Source organism: Pistacia vera, unplaced genomic scaffold (genome assembly GCF_008641045.1).
Source record: "Pistacia vera cultivar Batoury unplaced genomic scaffold, PisVer_v2 Contig656, whole genome shotgun sequence".
NCBI lineage: Eukaryota > Viridiplantae > Streptophyta > Magnoliopsida > Sapindales > Anacardiaceae > Pistacia > Pistacia vera.
Window position 1 is genome coordinate 951,514 of NW_022196508.1, and position 24,679 is coordinate 976,192.

Genomic DNA, 24,679 nt, shown 5'->3' on the forward strand with positions numbered 1-24,679 from the left:
AAATTAGGAAATTGGAGTCCTTCTAGAATTGGAATAAATTGCAATAAATTGCAAGGCTATATAAAGCCTAAAACAATTAGGGTTTGGTAAGCAATAATCAATAAAGTTCTCTTCCCTTAAACTCTGAATTATCATTATTCTTGAAGATTCTGTTTCCTCATATAAAATAGAAACATTATCCTAACAATTGGTGCTCTCGTTCACTTTCCATGGCTGACCCTTCTCACCTAAAAGCTCTAAATGAACTAGACTCTCAACAAGGGGTCAAACTGGACACTCAAGAGGCCAAACTTGACTCCCTTGAGGGTCTTTTGAAGGCTATTACACTAAAACTAACTACCATTGACACCAAGCTAGAATAAGGACAACGACAGAAGAAGCCCATGAGGATAGTGATGCAAGTGGCGATGGCACTCCTCTCCCACCTCCCCCCTCCCCCCGGACTTGAGTTCCCTTTTGCCGACTCCAAACCAATCGAGTTCCTTGCTTGTTAAGCAACTCATGGCAGCACATTTGCAAAAATGTTGCGACAAAGGTTTGTGCTATAATTGCGATGAGCGCTTTCAACTTGGGCATCGCTGTAGGGCCAAGTTCTTTCTCTTGTTGATGGAGGAGGAGGGTGAAGAGCGCGAGGATGAACCGAGAGTACTGCTACTGCTGGTGTTGTACCTTGCAACCTTGAGGACAAGGTTGAGCTGAAGGGGAAGGCAACGTTAGGATTATTTTAGAATTAGGATAGAATTAAAATAATTAGGTTAAATCCTTTTATAATTATGTTACTATCTAATTAGAATAATTAGGATATATTTTAAATTAGACAATTAGAATCCTTCTAGAATTGGAATAAATTGTAAGACTATATAAAGCCTAAAACAATTAGGGTTTGGTAAGCAATAATCAATCAAGTTCTCTTCTCTTAAACTCTTAATTATCATTCTTTTGGGTAGGTTATGTTTCCTCGTATAAAACATAAACATTATTGTAACACATACTTTCTTCATCTTTTGGTTGGATTGATCAAGAAATATTACTCCTTTGGAAATCATAAGGTAAGATGATGCTTATTTAATTATTTTATGTTATTTTGTTTATTTATTATTATTATTATTTTTTAATCTTTCTTAATTATGAAAGATGATGGGTTATTAATTATATAGGCATTAAACAATTTACAAGTCAATGAATGTAAGCCCACATAACCTAACCCAATAAGAAATTCAAGCCCATTAAAGCCTAATGAAACTTGAAGTTAGTCCAAAAACATAAAATACCCCAACCCAATTAAGTTATGAATCAGTCAAAAGGCTTCTGCCTTTTACCAAAAACATTATGAACTATGCAAAAGCTGTATGTCTTGATTTCCATAAGAATTTTCATTGTCCAATAAAATGCAAAAGCGGTAATATGAAAGGGTTTAAGATAAATTTATAATAATATATCAAGTACTATTTTATGATAATATATAAAGTCTATTAAACTAATTTTTTTTTTTTTTAAGAAGGCTTGCCCAGGCCTCTACTGGTAATGATAGCAACGTTGTTGGATATAGTTGCATATAATTGAGTATTCTTGGATATATTTAATATATATCTCAAGTTGCAAGCTAAGAAAATAATAGACGTAGAATATTAATTTGAAGTCATGCCCAATGATTGACACAAATATAATCAGATCATCGAACTAATTTATTTATTTATTTGAATATCAGTAGAAAATTGATATTCCAAAAAAAAAAAAAAAAAAACAGTAGCCACAAACTTTGGGTATGTTGATGTTGGATTTTGACACCAATTATTCGCACGTGAGAAATGTTAAGCGGGCTCAGAAGTCACACGTGATTACGGAAGTATTTAGTATAGTAAAAAATGAAGAACAATGTTTAAAGCGGTTCGGATGCTCACAAGGCGAATCCTACGTCCATTGGTATTGTATTAATGAGAATAAAGTTAGGTTGCGTTCATCGAGCTGAGTTATAACTTAGAGAATACAAGAGAGAGAGAGAGAGAGAGAGAGAGAGAGAGAGAGAGAGAGAGAGAGAGTATATGCTATTCTAGAGTGAAATCAGCCAATCCCGCAAATGAGAGAGAAGACCTCTATTTATAGTGGGATGAATCAAGGTAATGATTATTAAATCTGCGAGTAGGGTGGATGCCGTGCAAATCCTTCTCTGCGTCCTATTGCTCACCCTGCCTAAGCGATTTCCTCGATTTGTGCAGGGATTGGACACGTGGACGGTTTCCAACCATTCGCCAACCTGGCTCACACTCACTACACTGGTAGGAGCATGCCACTCACGTCATCACACGATGTGACCGTAGCTGAGCGGTCGTGGAACCTTCTTAAGTTCTGACCACCCCATGCTGACAAGACTCTTCATCTGCCCTACTTTTCTAGGCGTAACAAAAGTCCCCTAGTTTTTAAGGTTTGAGAATTGAACCTTGAGAACTTCACAATTATGCCTTGAGTTGACTTGTTCCAAATGACGCCTGATCGATCCGACCTAGCTACAAGGAGGTCCCAAGATATTTCCATATAGGCGATCTGAAATGGTCTTCTTCCGCAAGGTCTACGACCTGGACCAGACCTTATTCAGTGCCGTATTAATGCGCCTCTTATTTTGACCGAGGTCCGTGACCTGGTTATAGTTAGCATATTTTTTACTGAAGGCAAGGGATCATATCGCTTTGCAACTGGCCGTCACATCGCTTAGCAATTGACATCTGCCGAAGAGTGTTTTTACCCTAACGACCTCTTCAGATGTTATCTATTGCGCTTTGGCAGCTAATCCATTAATGAAATACCTTTTATTCTGACAGACGTGTCTTATGCGCAATAAGTGCCAGCCATGCACATTAAATGTAAGCCATGCTGAAACAACATTCCTTATCAGAGCATTAAATGCAGATAAGAGCGCATTTAATGTGGAGGAGGGAAACGAGCCGTCGCTTGATTATTTCAATGGAGAGAAGCAACAATTTGATTTCTCAAAGCTTGACAGTTACTCCTTCCCATTGATTGACGACGACACGTGGTCGCGATCAACGGCGAGAGATGATTTCCATCCAAACGTCGCTTGGCTTTGGGAAATCCAATCGCCACTTCCTCACCTATAAAATCCTAGGCTCACCTCAATAATGTCACAATAATCACTTCTTCAAAAAGAGCAAGAAGCTTTCGTGAGACCAGATTTTCCATCCTTCAAATTTCTGCGCACTTGATGTTCATAGCAGGAAGTTCAATCCCTACGTTCAAGAGGTAAGGATGATTTTTTCATTACTTTCCCTTTTCTGTCTTGACGATAACCATGCGATAACGACTGGCGTTTGCAGGTGGTTGATCAGAGAATAGACTTTCCTCTAGGGTTTGAGCCTTTGGGGGTGGTCCCCAATGATTCTTAGGGTTTTTCTAGGGTTTAAGGAAGAGAATGTTTATCTTTTCTTCCATGTCATTGTACAAAACTTTGTACGACGACTGAGTAATTCTTGCATGTTGCTCTTTTTCAAAACGCAGAAGAAATGAACCTTTCAACGACCCGAACAGACGAGGGATGACCTCGCCGATGCAGGACCCCCCAATGGGTCCCTCACAGGAAATCCTGTCAATAGCCATAGGAGAGGAAATTCAAAAAGCGATAGACCAATACGCAATTAGCGTAGATGTCTACCAACATAGGATGTATACAGCTTAGAATCCGCCAAAGGGAATGGTTGCGATCTTCAAGAACATATTCAAATGCGGAGCACTGATTCCCTTACATCCTTTCATAAGGTCGATCATCGATCACTTCAGGGTTGCACCATTACAGTTGGTGCCAAATGCGTATATGATAGTCGTGCCTATATATATTACGTGCGACGAGAATGGTCTTGACAAGCTGACCGTGCTAGAGCTCGGCTGCTCGTATTACTTGAAGAAGAGTAAAGATAAGGACTCTTTTTACCTCTTGAAGCGATCTACAATTGAGCGAGGGATACACAGTTACCCTAGCAATGTTGAGGCATATGAGACAAAATTTTTCTTTTTCCATTACGATGGCATTTGCCAATTTAGGGAGCCGAGTAGGTCCTCCTTTCTTTTACTTAGCGAATTTTCTTTCTTTTAATCTTTGCTAATGAACTTTTTCATTTCTTTGCGGTAAACAAGATGACCAGGTTGTCAACTCTTGTTGACTTCAACAGAATAATCGCCTTCGGTCTTCTGCCGAACAGAATCGTGAGGCAAGGCTACTCGTGACAACCGTGAACCTACGAAAATACATCTTTTTTAACCCTGAAAGGACCCTGGAATCCTTACTGAGTAAGTGTCTGTAACCTTAGCCAACTTTGCTATTTGCATGCAGCGAACTGTTTTGCTAACGATGTTTGCATGCAGCGACCATGCTACCCAAAGTGTCTAGGTCGCTTAGAGCTAGGAAGTTCACCTTCCCTCGAGTTAGTGCCATAGGACCAGCCGAGGCAGCCCCCAGTGGTCTCCTCGTCAGAAGGACACCGACGGGGGCGCCAGTTTGACCAGCGGATGCTCCCCAACTTGCGGTTACTCTTCCCAAGCAGAAGATAGTGGCCTAGAAATCAAAGAAGAGGAAGCAATTTGGGTCGATAAGCCAGAGTCTGAATCAAAAGGCTTAGGCATTCAAGCCAAGAGCTCGCAGCCTTACCAGGCCTTTCGTTCAGGAGGGCTCCCCAAGGGCACCACTGGCATTACAATTGTGCCTGAGGGTCCGCATAGAGGGCAAGGGGAGGTCCCGGATCTTGGGAGGAGGGTGGGAAAGGAACCAGAGGGTGAGCTACTACCTGCTGTGGGCACGAGTATGTTCTATGGGGTAGCTCTTAGAGCATTTGCAGCTGGTCATGTTCACCCTGTTAGAATGCCAGCTCGCAGAGGCTTTTGAGTAGTTCATGGCCTCTAACCTCGTGGACCTGATGACCATGGCGTTTCAACTGCAAAGCCAGGTAAAAGGGTTTGTCCTTGCTGAGGACTTTCTTACATTTCCTTACTTTTTTAATGAAAAAGAATTTGACCCCTTGCTCTCTTCGCTATGCAATCCCTGCTCGCCATGCACCTGACCCAGCAGAAGACTTAATTGGGGGACGCTGAGGGGCTTGTTGAGCTGAGAGAAGAGAACGTGCGATTGAAACAGGACTTAGAAGCCGCACAGATAGAGAATAACCTATCCACCATTCTGACAAACCAATATCTATCAAAGAGGAACGCTGCACTTCGCATTGTGGATTTCCAAAAGGTCGAGCTGGAGAAAAGGAGAGAGGAAGTTAAAGAGCTCCAAAGGACAGTGGCTAGACTCACTAAGGAGGTTGGCGAGAAAGAGCTAGAGCTACGAGCAAACTCCTAGCGGGCCTTATAAGTAGAGCAGGACAGAGCGCAGCTGTGGGAAGCCACCGAGAAGTAGAGGTGGGCACTTGAGACAGAACTCCAATTGTCCCTGTGACATGTCGCTTCGTTAACTGAAGAGATGAAGCGGCAAGAGCTAGAAATTGAGATGAGAGCTGTCGACTGGTCGATCTAGTCCATCTATGCCCTTCAGCCAAAGAATCCCAATATAGACCTCACCGACCTCTCGGACGACTACCAAAGGATCCTTGCTTCCATGGCGTAGGTCGATGACGAGTAGGAAGGTCGAGGGCCTGATCCAAAGGATGAGCATCTAGAAGAGTACGTCCTAGAAGAACCGACGACCGACCAGGTGATTGACGACCAACTTGGAGATACTGAGGTCGCACCTCTGGGACTTGGGGACGAAGGCCAGTGATGGTTTCTGCTTCTGTTTTTCATTGCTATTTTTGTGCTCACAAATTTGTATTTGCCTTTTTTAATTTTCAATAAATAAAGAGATTATTTCCTTAATCATTCGTGAGTACTTATAATTTTTTGCACCTCACAAACGTTACACATATGGACATGAGGTCGCTTTCTAACTATTTACAATAGTATTTGTACAAATGATATTTATGCGAACACAAGGACACTCATGTGAGAAACGATATTACATAAGAGCTTATCTTATTTACAAGGCTTAAAAAAGTAAAGTCTTTACAAGAAAATTTAGAAAATAAGTTCGAAATTACTAATAATAGGGGCGAAGATGTTCAACATTCCAAACTTGTAGTACTTCGGAACTGTTGAGCCTTTTAAGGTGATAAGTCCCTGGTCGTATCACTTTAGCGACGTGGTATGGGCCTTCCTATTTGGTCCCAATACTCCCGCATTTGGTTCTCTTGTACCAATAAGGACTTCTTTAGAACAAGGTTGTCGACCTGGAAGTCTTTTCTTCTAACCTTAGAGTCGAAGAACCTTTTCGCACGCTATTAGTAGGCTGTTATCCTCTATTGAGCCTTGCTGCAATGTTCTTCAACCAAATCCAAACTTGCACGCATAAGCGCTTCATTGTCTGTTTCATTGAATAGGTCTCTCCGAAGTGAACCAGTCACTACTTCCACTGGAATCATCACCTTGTAGCCATATGCTAGCGAGAAGGGTGATTCTGAAGTAGAGGTTCTTGGAGTTGTCATGTATGCCTATAGGACTTCTAGGAGATTGTTGGCCCAATTACCCTTGGAAGCGCCAAGTTTGGCCTTCAAAGTATGCTTGATGGTCTTGTTGACAGCTTCAACCTGGCCATTTGCTTGCGGTCTTGTGACTAAGGCGAACTTTTTATGGATCCCCAGCTCATCATAAAACTTCTTGAATTCCTCGTTATCAAACTATTTTCCATTATCAGAAATGAGGGTATGAGGAATTCCGTAGTGACACACAATGCTTTTGAAGACGAAGTACTTGAGCTTTTTGGTAGTGATCGCGGCCAAGGGTTCGGCCTCAGCCCATTTGGTGAAATAATCCACCGCGACCATCGCATACTTAACCCCTCCCCTTCCAACTGGTATGAGTCCAATGAGATCGATTCTCCACATGAAGAATGGCCAGGAGCTGGTCATGGTTATCAACTGGTGGGAAGGATCTCATGGTATGTTCGCGAACCGCTGACACTTGTCACATTTTTTCATAAAGTTGAAGGTATCCTTTTGGAGTAGGGGTTAGTAATACCCTTGATGAACAACTTTGTTGGCAAGGGATTGCGCGGCAGTGTGATTACCATAGATCCTTTCATGTATCTCTCACATGATATAGTCTGCTTCCTTGTCAATTACAAATCGGAGGAGAGGGGTGCTAAACCCTTGCTTGTACAATTGATCTCCTATTAGTGTGTAATCAGTAGCTCTAGTTCGCATAGTCCTTGCCTTGATCTTGTTGTTGGGCAAGGTTCCATATCGGAGATACTGAATAATTGGGGTCATCCAGGAAACTGACTCTGTCACATTCATGACCTGTTCGAGCAAGCTGATACTAGGGATCTCTATGAACCAAATAGGGATACTTTCTAGCGCATCTGAGTCCAGTGATGAGGCTATCTTTGTCAAGGTATCCACAACATAATTACTGTCTTTGGGGATCTGAGTGATCATGAAGTGCTTGAATGGCTCGAGTGCGACCTTAGCCTTCTTCAGATAACTGATCATATTTTCTTCCTTGGCCTGATATTCCCCTAAGATCTGGTTAACAACCAGCATGGAGTCGTTGTGGATGTTGATCGTGGTTGATCCTATTTCTTTTGCCAACCACAGACCAGCGAGCAGAGCTTCATACTTAGCCTCGTTGTTGGTCACTTTGAACCAAAATCGAAGGATGCCGTGGATGCGAGTCCCTTCGGGACTAAGGAGGAAAAGGCCTGCCCCAACCCTTTTCCTGTTTGAGGATCCATCGATGCAGAGGCTCCAGGTCGATAGATTCTGAACGGTTCTCTAGGTGACTTTGCTAGCCTGTTGCTTAGATTCCTTAACCGGTTGATATGAGAATTCCCAAATGAAATCGATAACAACATGCCTTTTGATGGTTGCTTTTGGTCTATACTGCAGATCGAATTGACTTAGTTCCATAGCCCACTTGAGCAACTTACCTAAAGCCTCTAGTTTCTGGAGGACTTGCTTGAGCGAATAGTTGGTCAATAAATGGATTGTGTGGGAGTGAAAATTAGGTAGCAACTTCCTAGAGGCGATCAGCAAGGTATAAGCTAATCGCTCCATTTCTGGATACCGCATTTTGGCATCTAACAAATGTTTGCTTTCGTAATATACTAGCCATTGGACCCTATCTTCCTCCGGAATTAGAGCTGCACTGATCGCATACTGAGAGATGGACATATATAGAAGAAGAATTTCTTGAGGGAGAGGCTTGGACAGAAGAGGTGGCTTTCCGAGGTGCTCTTTAATGCTCTAGAATGCTTGTTCGCACTCGAGAGTCCATTTGAATTTCTTGTTAGCCTTGAGTATATTAAAGAATGGCAAGCAGCAATCTGTTGCCTTTAATATGAAGCGACTGAGTGTTGCTATTCACCCATTGAGACTCTGAACCTGTTTTTGATTGGTCAGACTTTTCATATCGAGAGAGCTTGGACCTTTTTGGGGTTGATCTCTATTCCCCTCTAGTTAACCATGTACCCCAAGAATTTTTTCGAGGATACTCCAAGTGAACACTTGAGAGGATTGAGCTTCATTCTGTACCTCTGGAGTATACCAAACATCTCAGTGAGATGCGCTATGTGATCTGAAGCGACATGCGATTTGACTAGCATGTCATCAACATAGACTTCCATTGATTTTTCGATCTGCTCGAAAAACATTCGATTAATTAATCATTGGTAAGTTGCCCTAACGTTCTTTACGCCGAAGGGCATAACCTTGTAGCAATACAACCCTCACTTTGTAACAAAGGAAGTATGCTCTTCGTCCGACGCGTACTGTAAAACCCCCCTCCAGTCAGGTATCCTCTGAATATCCCTCAATGAGAATCCCGAGGAATCAGGTCCGGAGAACAGTTGTATTTAAAAAAATCTATATAAGGATAATATCCAAAACATGCATATAAAATATCACGCAGATCTAAACTTATAATTTACAAACTTTAAGAAATTACACAACAAACTATTTATAGGGTGGAAGCTTCCAAATGTATTTCACAAATATTTATCGTTTACATATTTACATCAAGATAAAAACATCGAGATGATAATAAATCATCTCCCCTCACGTGTAGTCCCGCTGTCTCTAGCATCCCTCTCTCTTAGTCTACCTGCAAAGCAATCAACAATGAAAGGGTGAGCGCTAATCGCTCAGTAAGGAGTGATCCGTTTCATTCTAAATGTACTATTTGATCTTTATTTAAACATATTGTTAACACATCACTTATCTTTACATCTAGGGATACTTCCCCTTTTATTACTAATTCATATGCTTTTCATCATTTTATCCCATGGCTATATAACATCAATGTGTACACACACATCACATATCATGACATAACATCTAAATCATCTACATGAGTATAAATCATCTCATGATGTAAATAACATCATAACTCATGTAAGCAACTAAATGCATATGAAACATTTAACGTCTAGCCGATCGGACATTTCTTAGCATCTTAAGCACTTCATCATCTAGCCTCAATTCATCTAGAGCTCATATCATCGGGAGGCATGCTTACGCGTTATTTAGCATCTAAAGCATATATTCATCTTTCCTCAACCGGTATACGAGGATATGCTTACGCGTTTTCCATCATGTCTATATGCATATCTATCATTTCTATTGCATCTCTAACATCTTATGGCATGTAAATACATATTTTGGTGAGCTTAATACTTTTATTCATCTATGGATTATCAATCCATTTACATTACCTCTTGCTCACATACATCATCTTAAAACATGTTATTATATTGCATCTTCATGCCATTTCATAACATTAATCATGTATTGACACATGACCATGTATATCTTTCAAAGATCATCTAACAGGGTAAACATGTACATGGCATACTTACAATAATACATGAATAATCAATTCATAATCATAAGAATTGATCAGGTTAAATCTTAAACTTTAATAACCAGTTTATACTTCAGGCCATTTTCCATCCTTTTCTAAAATGAATGGCTCTTGACTTAAACATAAAAGTTATAGGTCTGTGTCTTAGCTTTCTAATGCTTCAAGAATCATCTCATTTCGATTTTTATAACTCAAGTTATGGTCGAAATACAGAAGCAGGGTTACCAAACCCCTAACCCATTAAATCCGAATTTTCATATTAACTATGCCACATCAATTCCTATTGACATTAACCATAGGTTAACTTGTGATCAAATAAACCTCCCCTTAATAGTCTTTACATCTTAAAGGAAGTGTAAAATCTCATTTCCATAATCATCCATTATTGCTATAACATTGTGAGCTAATGCAAACACACATCAACACTTCTAATAGCAACCATTCAACACATGTGGCCTCCAATACTACATTTTTGCCACAATCAGTATCCACACTTCATTTTCTTCAATCAAACATAACAACTCATAAAACATAAAGAGCAATAACTTCATGTATAATGAATTCAAGGCAATAAGTAGAATAAATGGGTTCAACTACACTTGCCATCAACTAATTCATGCCTTAAAGCTTTAATTTAAGGTTTCATAAAAATCTACAAACCCTAGCTAAACCCTAAAGTCATGGGAGCTTCTTCCTTACCTTTTTAAAGACTTCCTCCAACAAATCCTTTGCCTTTGACTTCTTTTACACCTTAATCCTACATATATAACATTATACCTCAACATCTACCTCAAATCTTCAAATCACATCAAAACTAAAGTTTTTAATCCTTACCTTAAACCCTTCAAATTGAAGATCCAAGGCTCCTATCTTGTTCTCCTTGAAAAATTATGCAAAACTCCTTGAAACCGAGAAAAGCTTGTTTCATGGAAGATTTGAGAGAAAATGGAAGAAATGTTGAAGAAAGGCTCTCTCCTTTGGCTTGAACGAATTTCATCCATTTATAGGAAATTTTCATTTATTTTCCAAAATTATGCAATTGGCCCAATTATTTTAATTGTATAACCATAGTCCTTAATTCTTCATATAAGGGCATTTTGGTCATTTCACACTAGACTGATTATTACTTAATTAATGCCATTAAATGCAATAAGCCTACTCTCTTGACTTTTTCAATGCTTATCCATAGGCCAAATAACCATTTTGCCCCTAAGCCTCTTTATGGATAATTGATTCATACCGTTCCAAATGAATTGACTATTTTGCCCTTAGTTAGATTTTATGCTTTTTAACATAAAATAAACATTTAAAGGACTATTTTGAGTTAGGAACATACCTTTGACATCTTGGGTATTACACGTACATCAGAATCTGATTGTATCCTGAGTAGGCGTCCATAAAACTCAACAGCTCATGCCCGAAGGTGGCATCAACGAGCTGGTCGATTCTTGGCAAGGGAAAGCTGTCTTTTGGACATGCTTTGTTGGGGTCGGTGAAGTCAACACAGGTCTGCCATTTGCCGTTAGGCTTCTTTACCAAAATCGGGTTGGTAACCTAGCTCGGATAGAGTACCTCACGGATGGATCCATTTAGGAGAAGATTATCTACCTTAACTTTTAAGGCAACATATCACTCTGGACCCATTGCTTTTCTCTTTTGACAGACCGGCCTAACCTCACTATCGATATTCAGGGCATGGCATATGATATTCGGACTGATCCCGACCATGTCAGCATGACTCCATGCAAACACGTCGATATTTTCCCTAAAGAAGGTAGTCAGGTCGCTGGAGAGCTAGGGGTTGAGATTACTTCCAATTCTCAACACTCGACTTGGCTCACTCTGATCGACCGATACTTCAGATAGGTCCTCAACCGGCCCACTACAAGGGCATTCCTGGGTACGAAGATCTATGTTATCCTCAATTGGGCCAAGTTGTAGTTCGATCTTTCTAATCGTCATTGCCTATTCAAGGATGCCAAGTAGAGTGTCTTTTCCCTTGCACGCCATCAGCACTACCCTTGCATAGCAGTTGCGAGATGCGTGTTAAGATCCGCTTACTTCCCCTATCCCCATCAAGGTGAGGAACTTCATCTTTAGATGGTAGATCGGGGTGACTGTTTTGAAGTTTCTTAGTAGAGGACGTTCTAGGATGCCATTGAAAACGGATAGACAGTCCACTACTAGGAACTCAATCATTTTGGTCATCTCATTAGTGTCACCCAACGTGACTGGGAGCGAGATCGTCCCCTTGGGGATCAAGTGATCCCCGATGAAACCATATAGAGGGATGAAGGCAGGCTTTAGATCAGCCTTATCCAGTTTCATCATTTCGAAAGCTCGCTGGAACAAGATGTTCACGACGCTTACATTGTCCACTAACATTCTGTGGACCTCGCACCACCCTATTTCAAGTGTGATAACGAGAGCATCGTCGTGGGGATGATGCAATCGTACTATGTCTTTCTCAAAGAAGGTGATTTCTTCTTCTCTACGAACCTTCACTGGTCACAGCGTCACGCTCATCACACTTAAGGGGTCATGATCAGCTGCACAAGCATACCTTTCATAGGCACCTCGTGAATTCCCTGTGAGCCCCCCAAAGATGATCCCTACATTGTAGAGACCTTTGCAACCATGACGCTTCTTTCTTGGTTCCTTTTGATTTTTCTCTTGAACGGGAGCATAGTCATCAACATACTCTTTGAAGTGCTCCTGCTCAATGAGGTCCTCAATTGCTTGCTTGAGGGCTCGACACTTATCGGTGTGGTGCCCATTATCCTGATGATAGCAACAGTACTTTTTATTGTTTTGGCTAAAGAGGGATTTTTCATGGGCTCGGGCTCTTCGAGCAAGCCGGCCTCTTCTAACTTATTAAGAATAGCCGATATTGAGGCATTCAGAGGGGTGTATTGACTCTTGTCGTGATCGGGACAAGGAACTACGGCATAGGATTTCTTGGGCTCATATCGCTACTTCTTTCCTTTTCGTTATCTGCGATCAACCCTCATATTCTCCTCCCGATCAGGAGCACTGCCCGAAAGACTAGGGTCGTGGCGGTTGAGCACCGCCACAAATTTTTTAATGTAGAGGTACTTTTTCGTAAGGTTGTAGAAGCGGGTGAGGGAAATATCGTCCTCAGATTGCAACTTCTTACACAAATCTGTCTGTGGGCGAACTCCTGCGATAATGAGAGTCCAAACGGACTCTTCGGGAGTGTGAGCTACTTTGTGGAGCTCCCTGTGAAACTTGTTAATATACGATTGGAGGGGCTAATCCCTCTCTTGCCTTATGTTGCTCAGGTAGCTTAGAGGCATAAAGAACTTCCTGTTCACTTGGAAGTGTCTAAAAAATGTCGAGCTCATTTGAGGCCATGAGCTAACTGACCCTACTGGGAGTGATCTGAACCATCGCTTGGCATGGGAGGTAAGGGTTACCATCAAGCAACGACATTTTGCCAAGTCAGAGACTTGGTGGAGTTCTATGAGGTCGTTGAACTCATACAGATAATCATACGGATTAGAATTCCTGTCAAATGCTCGCATGTTGGGCATTCTGAATCTCGACAGAAGGGAAACAGCTTACACTACCGGAGAAAAGGGAGACGCCTCTATGACCTGCCCTTGCTCATTTCGCTAAGCCTTAAACTGATCCAAAGCTAGCTATAACTCCTCAATCTGAAGTAGCGGAGCTATCTGGCGATCGCTTTCCGCAACATGGGTTCGACCCTCACGGTTGCGGTTGAGGAAAAACCGTAGGTCGGATTCCTCCTTGCCTCAGCCAGTAGTTATGGCCAATCTTGACACACGTTGGCTAAAGTCGTGTGATGGCATTGAATGGTTCAAGGAACCTTCTCGACCTCCGCGATGGTACTAACTGACCCGCGGACGGTGGGAATCTCCCGCACGATGATGATCAAAGTCGTCATTTTGGCGATAATGGGAGTCTCCCCGCCTTCCACTTTTGTGGAAGTATTCGTGCGATGTGGCACGGGACGGCTCGGGCCACAACATGTCATCGAGTTGCAATGCCATGGGTATTCTATCCGAGGCACGAGTGGTGTTCGCTGGTCCCTCGGAGCCTTTGGGTCCGTTGTGCGCCACTTGCTTTCCCTTTCTTTGACGTGCTGCAGTGTGCGCAATATGGGCTTTTGCCCTTCTCCGTGCTTTCGCGCGACCTACAGGTCTTTTTGGCAGTGGCACTGCCTCATTTGATTCGGGTGGCACAACTCGATCCAATCGGTCTAGCCTTTGGTTGACCATTTGGAGAGTATTGTTGAACCTCTCCAAGTAACTCATGACAGCTGGATCAAGCTGTGAGCTTGAAGGGATATCTGCCATGATATTTTGCTGCGCTGGGGGCACTTCGAGAGAAGTGTCCTCCTATACTTGGGGGATCTCTTCGTTGCCATAATTGGTTCGCTCAGATTCGAAACCGTGAGCCATTTGCTGTAGTGGGACCGATTAGTCAGAGATTCTCTTGATGAAGAACAGGTACTAAATCAGGCCCTCCTTCTAGTGCCAAACTATTAATGTTGGATTTTGACACCAACTATTCACACGTGAGAAATGCTAAGCAGGCTCAGAAGCCACACGTGATTACGGAAGTATTTAGTAAAGAATGAAGAACAATATTTAAGGTGGTTCGGATTCTCACAAGGCGAATCCTATGTCCAATGGTATTGTATTAATGAGAATAAAGTCAGGGCGTGTTCAACGAGCTAAGTTATAACTTAGAAATACAAGAGAGAGAGAGAGAGAGAGAGTATATGCTATTCCAGATTGAAATTAGTCAATCCCGTAAATGAGAGAGGAGACCTCTATTTATAATGGGATGAATCAAGTTAATGATTACTAAATCTGCGAGTGGGGTGGATGACGTGCAAATCCTTCTCTACGTCCCATTGCTCACCTGCCCGAGCGATTTCCTCGACTTGTGCAAGGATTGGACGCGTGGACGGTTTCCAACCATTCACCAACCTGGCGCACACTCACTACACTAGCAGGAGCATGCCACTCACGTCATCACGCGACGTGGCCGCAACTGAGCGGTCATAGAACCTTCTTAAGTTCTGACCACCCCATGCTGACAAGACTCTTCATCAGCCCTATTTTTCCAGGCATAACAGGGTACAAAAGGTGTTGAGGCAGAATTGAACGAACACTCCCAAAAGCTAACATAATTAAATTCTTTACTTCATTTAAATTATTATTAACGTTGTCACAGACTTCAATTGTTGGGTAAAGTTCACTACTTCGCTTAATCTGTTTAATGTAAATGTAAGTGCGTGAATTATTTATTAAATTTCTGTTGTTAATGTTTGTTTTATACTTTTGATTTTAGTTAGCGGGTGAATATCAAGGGGGTGACGTTTATAATTAAATATAGAGATCACATTTCGTATCTATCGATATTCATGTTATGACGTTTATAATTAAATGTAGGAATCCCGTTTTATAGACCGTATTAAATAAGTAATCACGATCATGCTGTCTATTTCATTAACAATTGTTAACCCAAGATTTAAAATTAAGACCAACTATAAAATTTTTTAATTCAATTACCGCCGTGCCAGCAGTGGCATTGTTGGAACTTCGTTGCCGACGATTTGGTGGTGGCTATCTGACAACTTATTCCATTAATATTTTATTTTTAATTTATTTGATTAATTATTAATAACTGAAGAAATTGTGGAAGCAGCCAAAGTTACGAACCTTTTCCTGTCACCCAACTCCCAACCTCTTAATCACATCTTTATGAACAAACGCCTTTGGCTGTATGCCTATTTAACTATTTCTAATTAACCCATTAAAGAAAGACTATAGATTTGACTGCCGTTAATTAATTAAGTATTAGCGATTGAACAGGCGTATTACAATACAACAGTGAAAAGAGTTCAAGACAATACATTATCTTTAATATGACGTAAATTACAATTATGAGAACAAATTTATGTCTCAACCAATAATATATATCTATATCAAATCACAGTAAAAAAACATTAACAATAAATTGGCAAAAGCAAAATAAAACAATTATCTAACAATTTAATATTGACTACCTCTCTTTCTTTCAATTAGTCATGTACCAAACTATTAATATATATTTACATACATGTAGGATTCCAAGTAATGAATCCCTTCATATTCAAATGAATATTTCTAACCTTTCATAGTAATTACACATAAACATTACCATATAACATATACAACATATCTTTTCACATTCACAAATATCCAACAAACATTAAATGTATATTTTTATTAATATTTGTCATTAATAATGCAAAATATCAAACACCAATCACATGAATCCACATATATCCAAAAAAACGTTTACATCAAAATATCCCACATCAAAACTAATAACATGTAGCTAAATATACAATTAAATAGCCAAAACCAATTACATGTAGACATATGCACCAATTTTAGAGCTTCAACAATCTTACATGGCACTCAAATAGCCTATGCTTCAGACTGGTATTGTATTAATGAGAATAAAGTCAGGTCGCATTCAACAAGCTGAGTTATAACTTAGAGAATACAAGAGAGAGAGAGAGAGGGAGTATATGCTATTCTATAGTGAAATCAGTCAATCCCACAAATGAGAGAGGAGACCTCTATCTATAGTGGGATGAATCAAGTTAATGATTACTAAATCTGCGAGTGGGGTGAGTGCCGTGCAAATCCTTCTCTGCGTCTCATTGCTCACCTGCCCGAACAATTTCCTCGACTTGTGCAGGGATTGGATACGTGGACGGTTTCCAACCATTCGCCAACCTGGCACACACCCACTACACTAGTAGGAGCATGTCACTCATGTCGCAACTGAGTGGTCGTGAAACCTTCTTAAGTTCTGACTACCTCATGCTGACAAGACTCTTCGTCAACCCTATTTCTCCAAGCATAACAGGGTACAAAAGGTCTTGAGGCAGAATTAAACGAACACTCCCAAAAGCTAAGTTAAATTCGTTACTTCATTTAAATTATTATTAACATTGTCAGGGACTTCAATTGTTGGGTAAAGTTCACTACTTCGCTTAATCAGTTTAATGCAAATGTAAGTATGTGAATTATTTATTAAATTTCTGTTGTTAATGTTTGTTTTATACTTTTGATTTTAGTTAGCAGGTGAATATCAAGGGGGTGACGTTTATAATTAACTATAGAGATCCCATTTCATACCTATCGATATTCATGTTATGACATTTATAATTAAATGTAAGAATCCCGTTTTATAGACGCCGTATTAAATAAGGAAGTAATCACGATCATGCTGTCTATTTCATTAACAATTGTTAACCCGAGATTTAAAATTAAGACCAACTGTAAAATTGTTTAATTCAATTACCGCCGTGCCAGCAGCGGCATTGTTGGAACTTCGTTGTCGACGATTTGGTGGTGGCTATCTGACAACTTATTCCATTAATATTTTATTTTTAATTTATTTGATTAATTATTAATAACTGAAGAAATTGTGGAAGCAGCCAAAGTTACGAACCTTTTCCTATCACCCAACTCCCAACCTCTTAATTACATCTTTATGAACAAACGCATTTGGCTGTATGCCTATTTAGCTATTTCTAATTAACCCATTAAAGAAAGACTATAGATTTGACTGACGTTAATTAATTAAGTGTTAGCGATTGAGCAGGCGTATTACAATACAATATTGAAAAGAGTTCAAGACAGCGCATTATCTTTAATATGACGTAAATTGCAATTATGAGAACAAATTTTATGTTTCAACCAATAATATATTCTATATCAAATCACAATAAAAAATATTAACAATAAATTGGCAAAAGCAAAATAAAACAATTATCTAACAATTTAATATTGATTACCTCTCTTTCTTTCAATTAGTCATGTACCAAACTATTAATATATATTTACATATATATAGAATTCCAAGTAAGGAATCCCTTCATATTCAAATAAATATTTCTAACCTTTCATATTAATTACACATAAACATTATCAAATAATATATACAACTATCTTTTCACATTCACAAATATCCAACAAACATTAAATGTATATTGTTATTAATATCTGTCATTAATAATGCAAAATATCAAACACCAATCACATGTATCCAAAAAAACGTTTACATTAAAATATCCCACATCAAAACCAATAACCAAAACCAATTACATGTAAACATATGCACCAATTTTAGAGCTTCAACAATCCTACACGACACTCAAATAGCCTATGCTTCAAAACTATACAAATATATATTATAATAGAAATATCTTTAATTAAAAAGAGTATGTTGAAATGCCACATCTATGACTCAAATATATGGCCAATCTCATACGAGGTTATTACTTAATAATAAAATTCCACTTTTATGTCAGGATATGAAATCTTTTATTTTTAATTTATATGATAAAATGGAAAGAATAATGATATAAGATTCCACTTTTATGTCACAACATAAAATATTTAATATATACAAAAGAAATATATTAATTACATAATAATTAGGTGAAATTTTTTTCTCCTTATTCACATGATGTCTATTTAATTGTTAACCTAAGTTTTAAAAAATATTATTTCTAAGACCAACTATAAAATTGTGTAATGAGTAAACAACATTTTCCCATCCCACCCAAAGTTTAGCGAAACCGAAGGTTCTCACCCTTGGATTCATAAATTTCAAATTCTTACTCCAAAATTAACACCGTTTGCAATTTCAGATTCCTTCTTTCTCCTCTTCAATACAGCCAACGTTTGTCTCCTGGATCTGTTTTATGTTCTCAGTTTGCTGGTTGATCTCATCCATGGTCTTGTCCAGATCATCTATATTCCTAAAAACAACCCACCATTTTCACACACATTAGCCGCTATAATATGGAAACAATATGATAGAAGTATGACACAGAAAGGATGTTACTAGTGAAGAAAAAACATTGAATTTGAAGGGTCCCCAACTTATAACAATATTGATAAAACTATTATTCACGCTAAATATTTCAGGTAGTCTCATTATTCTAACTAATCAACGCCCAACGTGATAATGTTGTAATTTGAAAAATAAAAAATAAAGTAAAAAAATTAAGTATGAATCTATGTGTCCTTGCAATCTACCTCTTGCATTCACATTATTGAAAAAGATATCCATAACTCAAATGCAAAATTAAAGCAAGCAACAAAAAACAAAGCAAACAAAACACAAAAATTTTAAAGTGGTTTGGCTCAATCAATTTAGCTTACATCTGCTATCTACTCAAACAATCCACTAAGTAAAAGCTTACAACTGTACAATTTTTAGAAGAGAAAAATTACAAACTCCTTACACTATCTCAAAAGCCCAATTACACCCTTAATAATAGTTCATAATGTCTATTCTTTTGATGTCTATTTTACATTTTTGAGATACTTTAAAAGATCAATCTACTAATCTATTTAAATGAGAGTGTCCCCTTGCAACCCTCTTTCCTAAGCAATATGAGATTGGAAGGCACAATTCCAACACACATTATGGAATGATTAATAGATTTTTCTATTGATATATCAAGTAGCGGCTAATGGTAGATGAGTAGATCCTCCGCCGTTAATTTGTTTGATGAAAAAGATTCATGGCATCACGAGGATGCAAACAAATGAAGTGGTAGGCTACTTTATCGAGGAGTTGAGGATAATAAGAGCCGTTGATATATACTATGATTAGAAAAGTGATAAAATTATAGAATTCCTAAGATTCTGTAGATATGAAAATTTATGAAAGATAGACATGTATGTATTATATATATATGAAGAGAGGGATTGGAAAGATGTGTTGTGGATATATAGAGGTGGATGATTATGTGAAGTGTTGGATGATTATGTTCTCTCATAAGTAAAACAGACAAAATTCCATTATAACTTTATCTTTGAATGAGAAGACAATAATCATCAATCAGCAAGCATGAATGATGCTTTGCTTATTCAAACGAAATTTCTTTCTTTTTTTTTTTTTGTTTGACAAATGGTTTGATTTGGTCAAGCTTTTTGTCTGTATATAAACAATTTTATGTTCTTGTCTGCATTGTTTTTGTCCAAATCTTATTATATCATTGGTGGTCAATTTCTTGTAATTATCAATCATACCTCAAAATGGTCGACGAGAAAGCAATGTTTATGTTTGGCTTTTTTTATATACTCTTCTTTTAATAATTTTTTCATTGAAATTATCAAATTAATCATTTATATTTATGATTAACGATATATTTTATATGTTATTTATTTTCTTGTATTTTCTCACAACATTTTGTGCAAGCATGGGAGTTGTATATGTTAATTAATCGGTTTATTATTTTCTTCCTGTTTTGAAGAAAAAGTAAATAGCAATAAAATTAGGGTCATTGGCTTTAATTTGAAGAAGAAACAAAAAAAGCATAAAGCAGCTGACATGTTCACTTTCGGTGTTGAATTGTTCTCTTTGTCATGTTAATTAATTTTTTTTACAGTACGCGTTTTAGTACAGTACAATACTGCACAACAAACGCGCCCTACAGCTTCTTTATCATATGTACCAAATCAGTTTTTGTTATATTTTTCATTCCGCCTATAAACTCACTCTTTGCATTTGATCTCAATCAAGAAACACTCGGCAACTGATCACTATTTCCTTCATACCCCTCTCTACTCCACTTCCCTTAAGTCTTCCTTTTCTTCACGTTTTTCTGTTTTCTTCTCCTTCTCCGCTTCAGAGACCACTCCTGCACACATCTTTTTTTTTGGCTAAAAGAATTCTTTTGAGCAGAAACCACATCGCTTGATTTTTGACTCTCTAATTCTCTTATTCGCCCCTTTTTTCTAAAAAAATAAAAGAAAAAAAAAAACTCTCCCATTTTCTCTGTTTCTTGTTTAACAAAAAATTTTTAAAAAAAAAAAATTTGTTTTGTTATTGTCTCTGTTTTGATTTCATTTGCTTTCTTTCTCTCTATTTTTCAAATTAAAAAAAAAAAAAAAAAAAAAAACAACATTTGAGGAAGAAAGGAAAAAGGGTTGAAAATGGTTGAAACTTGCGTTGCTATCGCGGGTATTGTGAGTGATGTTCTCGATGTTGGCATGTGCTTTATGTCCTTGTTCAACCACAAGAGCAACTTAAGAAATCTCGAAACAGAAGTTGGGAAGCTGAAGCTTGCAAGAGGTAAAGTGGAGGGTATGGTTGAAGTTGCTAGAAACAAAGCGGAAAAGATTGAAGAGACTGTTGAACAGTGGCTAAGTGATGTAGACTCCATCGTTCCTGAAGCAGAGACGTTGATTAACGGGAGAGCAAACGTCCGATGTTTCAACTTGGGAGCCCGTTACAAACTGCGCAAGAAAGCATCGAGAAAGGTGGAGGATATTTCTCAACTCCTGGAGCAAAAAGAAGCATTCGGCGATCAGGTTTCCCGCCCTATCATTCATGAAGATACGAGGCTTATATTGAATAAAGATTACTTGGCCTTTCAATCACGATCGTCCACTTTGGAGGACGTATTGAAGGCATTAAATGAGGCCGAGGTGGACATTATTGGGGTTCATGGGATGGGTGGCATTGGTAAGACCACCCTGGTCAAAAAAGTTGGAAGGCAGGCGAAGGAAGAAAAGCGATTTGATAAGGTGATTTTTGTTGAGGTAACTGACACTCCGAACATAGAAAAGATACGAGAAGAAATTGCGAATGACTTAGGTTTGAAATTTGATGATAAGGAGACTGAAACTGGAAGAGTAAATAAGTTATTTGCACGATTGAAGAAGGAGAAGACAATCCTAATAATTTTAGATAATATTTGGGATGAGCTTGATCTGGAGAAACTAGGAATTCCTTTTGGTGAAAATCATAAGGGATGTAAACTATTGTTGACAGCAAGGGATCGAAACGTGTTTCGCAGCATGAGTTCAACCTCAAAATCTTTCTCGATTGACGTTTTGAAGGAAGATGAAGCTTGGAGCTTATTTAGAAAGATGACAGGTAATGACGTCTTTTCCTTGTACATTTTTATTGGTTTGTCACAATTTTTAATACTATGTTCTAGATTTTACTCATTTCAGTGCTCCCCAGATCTATAAAGAAAGTTTTATTCATTTAAATTTTGTAACAGATAAATATAATACTCGCTGTTTTGTTTTACTTGATTGGATTAATTTTTTTTTTTTTAAGTAACAATAACATGAAAAATAGTTCAATTTCACCCATGTACTCGTTAAAAAGGATCATCTTGAACACTTCGTAAGCATCAACTGGTTGCCGCAAGCACTTTTTTTTCCAGCACTTAAAAATTTGTATCATTACTCTTTCAATTGTAGAAAAATGGAATGAATGATCATTAAAGAGAAAGTCACAAGATGATCAAAGCTTCGGTGAATATTGTGTCAGTGATTTATACGTGTGGAAAGAGAAATATCATTTAAAAAAATATTTTGAAATTAAGTGATATTTATTTAAATATTTAGATATACTAACAATTTTGAACGAGAATTATTTAGAATAGGTGGAGAGAAATAACAATATCACTCAATTTTTTGCACTTTATATAGGTTTTTATAGGAGTGCTTTGGAGAAATAACAGTATATTCCTTTCGTTGAATCTTCTCCTCCAGCCGTTTGAATTTATTCTTTAAAGTTTTAGAATTTATTTGATACTTCAAAATTTTGTTATAAAACAAAGTCTTTAATTGTATATAAATTATAATGCACACTTCGAATCATATAATTATATATATAGCACTTTAAAATATATATAAGAACGCTATTTAGCATAGGTATTTTTGCTTTGATGCAAGTCTTATTGTTGTTAAACCTTAGCCCTTCTGAATCAAATGGCCCTAACTCTGATGAACTTCTATATATAAATATCAACACCAGTTCATGCATCAATATTATATAATCCCATAATAATATATATTTTCATTATTTTGTCCTTTTAGCAGTGTTTTAAAATTATGCGGTCGAAAATATTCTCAAATATTTAACAAACAAAAGATATATTTACTTTTTATATGTCAAACAACAAAATTTCAGAATTGATTTTGTAATATATTCTTAAAGAATTCTAAATTAATCAACATACTTTATACAAATTTATCTTTCTACTAACTTGATTTATAATTCTCATTCCCCTTGTAGGTGGATTTGATATGCGTGAGTTGCAAACTCTGCCGAATGATGTATGCCAAGAATGTGGTGGTTTACCAATTGCCATTGTTACTGTAGCAAAGGCATTAAGGAACAAGAGAGACCTAGATGACTGGAAGAATGCCTTACAAGAATTGAAAAGTCCTTCCCCAACAGAGTTCAAAGGAGTGCTGAAAGAGTCATATTCAAAGATAGCATTGAGTTACAATTATTTAGAAGGTGAGGAACTCAAGAAAGTTTTTTTGCTCTGTAGTATAATGACACGTGATGCTTCCGTTTCAAAATTGTTCAAATTCGTTATGGGTTTGAATATACTTGAAGGAAATAAACTTACAATGGAGGGTGCACGACATAGACTACATACACTTCTTTCTAAACTCAAAGAGTCTTGTTTGTTACTTGATTGTTCTTCACGTGAACGATTTTCTATGCATGATGTTGTTCGGGATATTGCTATAACAATTTCATATAAAGACCATCATGTACTTACGGAGAGAAATGATGTTGAAGGTGAATGGAAAAACGTAGATATACTCAAAAAGTGCACCACAATCTCCTTATCTAGTAGTGATATTCTTAGCAAACATTGGGCTGAAGGTTTAGAATGTCCAGAACTTGAATTTTTCTATATGGATATGAAGTATTCTCCTTTCCAATTTCCTAAGAGATTTTTCTTAGGGATGGCAAAGCTCAAAGTTTTAAGTTTGAGTTATATTCAATTATCAATTATTTTTCCAAAAGGCCTTCAAACATTGTGTTTGGATGGTTGTGATATTGAAGAAGTTGCTATTATAGGGGAGTTGAAGAAACTAAAGATCCTTAGCTTGAGATACTGTTACGGTATTGTGCAATTGCCTAGAGAAATAAGTCAACTAACTGAACTAAGGTTGTTAGATTTAAGCTATTGTCTCAATCTTCGAGTTATCACACCGAATGTCATATCAAAATTAGTTTTATTGGAAGAATTATGCATGGTAGGATGCCCTATTCTGTGGGAGGCCAAAAGACCTAATGTTGAAAGAAGTAATGCTAGTCTTGAGGAGGTTACTAATTTGTCTTATCTCACCGCTCTAGAAGTAGATATTAAAGATGAGAATGTTTTGCCGAAGGACTTTTTCTCCAAAAAGTTGGAACGATATCATATATCAGTTGGAGATTGGTCCTACGGTTTTGTTGGACAATACTATGAAGGTGATGGTTCAATAATTGATAGGGAGCAGCATTTGGATAGCTTTTTGTTTAGTCAACTCAAGTGTTCAAGAACAATCAAAATGACGCTTAATTCTTCCATTTGCTTAGAGGAATTGCAAGGAATCAAGAGTGTTAAATTCTTATGTTTACATGAATTGCCGAATGTTAAGAATGGTCTTCAAGAATTAGACAATGATTGTTTTTCACAATTGAAACATCTCCATGTCCAATATAATCTTAACTTCTTGTGTCTAGTTGACTCAACAAAATGTGTAACTGCCTTCCCCCTCTTGGAGTCACTGAATCTTTGCGATGTGATTAATTTGGAGAAGATATGTAATGGTCAACCAACAACGGAGTGCTTCTGCAATTTAAAATTCATAACAGTGCAAGGTTGTCATGAATTGACAATTCTCTTCTCTTTTTCCACTGCCAAAAGTCTTCCACAACTTCAAAGACTTACAGTGAGAGATTG

At 37.9% G+C, this 24,679-nt stretch overlaps 1 protein-coding gene across 1 annotated transcript in view; it reads left to right on the forward strand.

Annotated features, from left to right (window-relative positions):
* The window catches only part of LOC116112115, a 77,148-nt gene that overhangs the window by 44,796 nt on the left and 7,673 nt on the right, over positions 1–24,679 (forward strand). The gene's annotated exons all lie outside the window — the stretch shown is intronic.